This window comes from Nomia melanderi, unplaced genomic scaffold (genome assembly GCF_051020985.1).
Source record: "Nomia melanderi isolate GNS246 unplaced genomic scaffold, iyNomMela1 scaffold0884, whole genome shotgun sequence".
Lineage (NCBI taxonomy): Eukaryota > Metazoa > Arthropoda > Insecta > Hymenoptera > Halictidae > Nomia > Nomia melanderi.
The window spans coordinates 2,501-10,000 of NW_027475998.1; the positions used below are offsets into that span (position 1 = coordinate 2,501).

General features: G+C 49.6%; 1 non-coding gene across 1 annotated transcript; it reads right to left on the minus strand.

The window, feature by feature from the left end:
- Positions 1–2,019: 2,019 nt before the first annotated feature.
- On the minus strand, positions 2,020–2,174 carry LOC143176811 (5.8S ribosomal RNA). The gene has a single exon (XR_013001317.1). It is a non-coding gene; the product is annotated as a 5.8S ribosomal RNA (ribosomal RNA).
- Positions 2,175–7,500: the final 5,326 nt, after the last annotated feature.

Sequence of the window (7,500 nt, forward strand, 5' to 3'; positions counted from 1 at the left end):
TCATAAAAATCGCTCAAAGGCAAAAAAAACAAAGTCTAGAGGAGAGTGCGTTCGAACACAACAATATTCATATTATAACGTATATAAATGATAAATATACCGCGACACGCGCGACTCCGTATCGTCGCGAAAAATCGTTCGCGAACGCGTCTTATGCGCCTCACCAGTGGTCTCTGCTGCGTCGCGTGTCTATATTCTCTTTTTACACTCTTCTCCTTCTTCTATCACATTTTACTCGATCGCGAAAAAGACTCTCGCTAGACGATCTCGCGCTCCGGTTAACTTTAACGCCCGTCCGAGAAGAATTTTCGGGGACTGGACGACCGAAGCGGATCTCGCGCGGTCTCGCGATCGACAGTGAAGAGAAGTGCAGAAGAGGAAAAGAAGACACGACAAACACACACCATGGGGCGACCGACGCGTTCGTTTCAACGCTTTCGCACAAAGTCGGCGGCGGTTATATATTTATATCATTATATTCCGGCGGACGGGACGCGACGTTCGAAAGCCTCGCCAAAGAGGAGCTCCTGCCTCTTCCTCTCTCTTTTCTACGAGAAAAGATAAACGTATTTTACGGGGATACGGAAACGTTACCACGTGGTGTCACACACGATCGTCCGTCTCTTCTCTATAGCAGAAACCGATAAAAATACACCTCCCGAAAGAGAGTATATGGTGATTCTTTTTATATATATATATATTTCGAAATACAACTGAACGTGGCGGAAGCGCACGGTGGTGGTCCAGCGAGGACACGCGACGACGGGGAATAAGAACTATTCGACCCGTTACGAATACGCATGCTCGTCCCGCACGATTTTAACACACACCGTGTTTTTCTCCAGTCGTCAAAGCGTTCGTGCGTCGAATTCGAAAAATAAAAAAAAAAGAAAAACACCTTTTCTCTCTCTCGGGGTAAAAGAGTCGATGTGTATTGTGTATAAAGGTTCTGCGAGAAGTCTCGTTTTGACGTGTGTTCCGCCGATAACGACGATCCTCCGAAACGGGGATACAGAAACGTTACACCTCACAACACGATCTCCGTCTCTTCTCTATAGCAGAAACCGATAAAAATACACCTCCCGAAAGAGAGTATATGGTGATTCTTTTTATATATATATATTTCGAAATTCAACTGAACGTGGCGGAAGCGCACGGTGGTGGTCCAGCGAGGACACGCGACGACGGGGAATAAGAACTATTCGACCCGTTACGAATACGCATGCTCGTCCCGCACGATTTTAACACACACCGTGTTTTTCTCCAGTCGTCAAAGCGTTCGTGCGTCGAATTCGAAAAATAAAAAAAAGAAATACACCTTTTCTCTCTCTCTCGGGGTAAAAAGAGTCGATGTGTATTGTGTATAAAGGTTCTGCTGCGAGAAGTCTCGTTTTGCCGTGTGTTTCGGTAACGACGATCCTCCGAAACGTACATCTCATTCGTAAGAGAGGAAGAAAACAATCTCCCTGGGGCCAGTCGGTAATATACCGACATACGACGTGTCGTGCACATCCGTCTCACGCACGGTATACAAAATATGAATAAAACGTGTGTAGTCTCTCTCTCTCTCGACTTCTTAATATTTTCTTTCACCTCTGACGCATCATTTCAGGTGACGTCGGGAGCGCGGGAAAAAAAATTTTTCTAAACACACGAAACCGTTCATCTCACGAACAGCCGAAAAAGTTGTCGCTCAGATCCATATCGCAGTGGAGCGGTATCCGCGGGCGGTCGTAATTGAACGACGCACGACGCCGCGAACACTCACGCGAGTCCATACAAACGATTCCGATCGTTTTGCAACAACTAGAACGTACACTGTCCGTGAAATTCACAGAATTTTCGCGTGTCCGCGACAAACGCCGACGAGACACCCATCGTTCGCTCGTACGTAGCATCCTTCTCTTAACCCGACTCAGAAACGTTCTTTGCGCCCTTCGGTAAAAAAACGTTCGATCCGAAGAGGTGAACGACGGCGGGGATTTGACAGAGCTACGCAAGCAGTGTATGGTACGTAAACGACCCTCAGCCAGGCGTGGTCCAGGAATTGTATCCGTGGACCGCAATGTGCGTTCGAAATGTCGATGTTCATGTGTCCTGCAGTTCACACGTTGACGCGCAATTAGCTGCGTTCTTCATCGACCCACGAGCCAAGTGATCCACCGTTCAGGGTAATCGTATAAATTTTATATTTCACATATATAATTTTATTCTCATTTGTTCGACCTAATATCTCTCTTCTTTCAAAGAGAAGATAAAAGTTGATACCTGAATCTCCGACCAGCGCGCGAAGGAGATTCAGGCGTCGCCTTGGAGACGACACCGAAGCCTTTCGAGACGAAAAACGTTCAAGTAATATGTATATATTTCTCGACGTTCCGGGCGTATAGTGCATTCAAAAACCCGCGAAAGACGCAGAAGACTCGCACGCGTGGAAACGACGGGGATATATTTTGTATCCTACCCGATACTGAATCCATCGCGTGCAGTCGACCCTCGCGTTCTTCCGATCAGACGCATCTATTGTTGCGCGCATGTTTTCGCGTCGCATCGCGCGAAACGTTGCACGAATCGTACCGATCGATCGATTGAAAGCAAATAATGAAAAAAGACTTCACAGCTGGCTCTTTGCCGGTCATTCGTCCCATGTTATCTCTTGCCGCGAAATTGGCGCGCAAGAGTTGGGTGTCAGACGCGCGGCTTTAAAACGAGCTTCACGGCCGGTCCCTTCGTTACCGCTTTCGTTCTTTCTCTCGGAACGACCATGAACGAACACGACGAGCGACGCTACGGCATACACACGTCCACGGATTCGATTAAAAAAACAGACTTCACAGCTGGCTCTTTGCCGGTCATTCGTCCCATATTATCTCTTGCCGCGAAATTGGCGCGCAAGAGTTGGGTGTCAGACGCACGGCTTTAAAACGAGCTTCACGGCCGGTCCTCTCAATTCCGTGTACGGTACACGCAAGATGCGGGTTCCACTTCCAGACTACCCGGTCCCTTCTCTCTACGAGAATCGATAGTAGAAGAACGGCTCGAAAACGCGTCTCAGAGACTAGGGGAAAAGAAGCGGTATGCGAGCGAAACGAAAACGCATTATGGAAACGTCGCGAAACAATGTTCGACGGTTGCTCGGTTCCAATCGTGCGGCCGTTTCAATTTCTCGTGCGCTTCACCGTCCCTCCGTAACTCTGGCCGATCGCGTATACCGAAGAGCCGACACGCGCAAAAACCACAGGCATTGTATACTGTATATATATATGTTACAGTCACAGCCTTCGCGCGTTTTACTCTCCGACGCGGGGTTTCCACGACGAAAGAGAGACAGTTTCGTGGCGGGTGACTCGGCCGAATCGCTACGACGGGTATTTCTATTATAGAACGAATCATCGCCACCCTTTACCAGTGCCCGACGAAGGAATCACAAGGTCATCTGGAGTTTACAATGCCAGCGACGGTAATTCCAACGAAGACCCGATAAGTCAACTCATCGTTCTATTTCTCCCCGTACAGAAAAGCGAATCGACGCTAACGCACCTCGCGCAAGCACGAACGTTCTCTTCGCGTGGATCATCCCATCGTCGAAAGATGTAAAGACGCATTGGAGATCGTGGTCTCTGGCGGGCTCATTGCACGCCCCACTGCATATCTTTCCTCGAATCGAGAATGATTCGTCCACTAAGGCTGCGAAACTACGCGTCGAGGAAACTAGGGGAAAGAAGCGGGATGCGAGCGAAACGACAATACATTATGGAAACGTCGCGAAACAATGTTCGGCGGTTGCTCGTTTCCTCCTGCGGACGTTTCATTGCTCGGGCGCTTCACGTCCCTCCGTAACCTTCGCGCGATCGCGTGCCCCGGAGAGCCGGCAACCGGTGAACCACAGGCGTATAAACTATAGTCTTCTATAGCAAGCCTTCGGCGGTTACTCTCCGACGCGGGGATTCCACGACGAGAGAGAATTTCGTGGCGGGTGACATCGGTCGAAACGCTACGACGGGTATTTCTATTATAGAACGAATCATCGCCACCCTTTACCAGTGCCCGACGAAGGAATCACAAGGTCATCTGGAGTTTACAATGCCAGCGACGGTAATTCCAACGAAGACCCGATAAGTCAACTCATCGTTCTATTTCTCCCCGTACAGACAAGCGAATCAACGCTATCGCACCTCACGCATGCACGAACGTTCTCTTCGCGTGAATCGTCCCATCGTCGAAAGATATAGCCGCTTGGAGATCGTGGCCCATCAAGTTCTTCCGTAACTCCTGCGCGATCGCGTACCCCGGAGAGCAGGCAACCGGTGAACCACAGGCGTATAAACTATAGTCTTCTATAGCAAGCCTTCGCGTTTACTCTACGACGCGGGGATTCCACGACGAGAGAGATTTTCGTGGCGGGTGACACGGCCGAATCGCTACGACGGGTATTTCTATTATAGAACGAATCATCGCCACCCTTTACCAGTGCCCGACGAAGGAATCACAAGGTCATCTGGAGTTTACAATGCCAGCGACGGTAATTCCAACGAAGACCCGATAAGTCAACTCATCGTTCTATTTCTCCCCGTACAGAAAAGCGAATCGGCGCTATCGCACCTCACGCAAGCAGGAATGATCTCTTCGCGTGGATCGTCCCATCGTCGAAAGATGTAAGACGTACAGAAATCGTGGTCCATCACGATTATTCGTAACTCTCCGAGTCGCGTATCTGAGAGTAGGACAAACGGAGAACCACAGGCATAAATAATACTATATGTTTCTTATATAGTTAGCCTTCGCGTTTTACTCTCCGACATGGGGATTCCACGACGAGAGAGAGTTTCGTGGCGGGTGTCTCGGCCGAATCGCTACGACGGGTATTTCTATTATAGAACGAATCATCGCCACCCTTTACCAGTGCCCGACGAAGGAATCACAAGGTCATCTGGAGTTTACAATGCCAGCGACGGTAATTCCAACGAAGACCCGATAAGTCAACTCATCGTTCTATTTCTCCCCGTACAGAAAAGCGAATCGACGCTATCGCACCTCGCGCGAGCACGTAACTACTCTTCGCGTGGATCGTCCCATCGTCGAAAGATGTAAGACGCACGGAAATCGTGGCCCATCAACGTTTTTTTGTAACTCTGCCGATCGCGTATCACAGAGCCGAGACGCACATACCACAGGCGTATAATACCGTTTTCTTTCGTATGGTAAGCCTTCGCGTTTACTCTTCGGCGCGGGGTTTCCACGTCGAGAGAGACATTCGTGGCGGGTGACATCGGTCGAAACGCTACGACGGGTATTACTATTATAGAACGAATCATCGCCACCCTTTACCAGTGCCCGACGAAGGAATCACAAGGTCATCTGGAGTTTACAATGCCAGCGACGGTAATTCCAACGAAGACCCGATAAGTCAACTCAACGTTCTATTTCTCCCCGTACAGAAAAGCGAATCGACGCTGTTGCACCTCACGCAAGCACGAACGTTCTCTTCGCGTGGATCGTCCCATCGTCGAAAGATGTAAGACGCACGGAAATCGTGGCACATCACGTGTTTTCGGAACTCTGTCGACCGCGTATCTCAGAGACGACGCGCGCGAACCACTGGCATATACTATTATATATCGCGTTTTACCCTCCGACGCGGGGATTCCACGACGAGAGAGAGTTTCGTGAGCGGGTTGACTCGGAAGAAACGCTACGACGGGTATTTCTATTATAGAACGCATCATCGCCACCCTTTACCAGTGCCCGACGAAGGAATCACAAGGTCATCTGGAGTTTACAATGCCAGCGACGGTAATTCCAACGAAGACCCGATAAGTCAACTCAACGTTCTATTTCTCCCCGTACAGAAAAGCGAATCGACGCAATCGCACCATACGCGTGCACGTAAACAACTCTTCGCGTGGATCGTCCCATCGTCGAGAGACGTAAGTTTTCATAGTATGAATTCGCGTTTTACTCTCCGACGCGGGGATTCCACGACGAGAGAGAGTTTCGTGAGCGGGTTGACTCGGAAGAAACGCTACGACGGGTATTTCTATTATAGAACGCATCATCGCCACCCTTTACCAGTGCCCGACGAAGGAATCACAAGGTCATCTGGAGTTTACAATGCCAGCGACGGTAATTCCAACGAAGACCCGATAAGTCAACTCAACGTTCTATTTCTCCCCGTACAGAAAAGCGAATCGACGCAATCGCACCATACGCGTGCACGTAAACAACTCTTCGCGTGGATCGTCCCATCGTCGAGAGACGTAAGTTTTCATAGTATGAATTCGCGTTTTACTCTCCGACGCGGGGATTCCACGACGAGAGAGAGTTTCGTGAGCGGGTTGACTCGGAAGAAACGCTACGACGGGTATTTCTATTATAGAACGCATCATCGCCACCCTTTACCAGTGCCCGACGAAGGAATCACAAGGTCATCTGGAGTTTACAATGCCAGCGACGGTAATTCCAACGAAGACCCGATAAGTCAACTCAACGTTCTATTACTCCCCGTACAGAAAAGCGAATCGACGCAATCGCACCATACGCGTGCACGTAACAACTCTTCGCGTGGATCGTCCCATCGTCGAGAGACGTAAGTTTCATAGTAAGCCTTCGGCGTTTTACTCTCCGACGCGGGGATTCCACGACGAGAGAGAGAGTTTCGTGAGCGGGTTGACTCGGAAGAAACGCTACGACGGGTATTTCTATTATAGAACGCATCATCGCCACCCTTTACCAGTGCCCGACGAAGGAATCACAAGGTCATCTGGAGTTTACAATGCCAGCGACGGTAATTCCAACGAAGACCCGATAAGTCAACTCAACGTTCTATTTCTCCCCGTACAGAAAAGCGAATCGACGCAATCGCACCATACGCGTACACGTAAACAACTCTTCGCGTGGATCGTCCCATCGTCGAGAGACGTAAGTTTTCATAGTATGAATTCGCGTTTTACTCTCCGACGCGGGGATTCCACGACGAGAGAGAGTTTCGTGAGCGGGTTGACTCGGAAGAAACGCTACGACGGGTATTTCTATTATAGAACGCATCATCGCCACCCTTTACCAGTGCCCGACGAAGGAATCACAAGGTCATCTGGAGTTTACAATGCCAGCGACGGTAATTCCAACGAAGACCCGATAAGTCAACTCAACGTTCTATTTCTCCCCGTACAGAAAAGCGAATCGACGCAATCGCACCATACGCGTGCACGTAAACAACTCTTCGCGTGGATCGTCCCATCGTCGAGAGACGTAAGTTTTCATAGTATGAATTCGCGTTTTACTCTCCGACGCGGGGATTCCACGACGAGAGAGAGTTTCGTGAGCGGGTTGACTCGGAAGAAACGCTACGACGGGTATTTCTATTATAGAACGCATCATCGCCACCCTTTACCAGTGCCCGACGAAGGAATCACAAGGTCATCTGGAGTTTACAATGCCAGCGACGGTAATTCCAACGAAGACCCGATAAGTCAACTCAACGTTCTATTACTCCCCGTACAG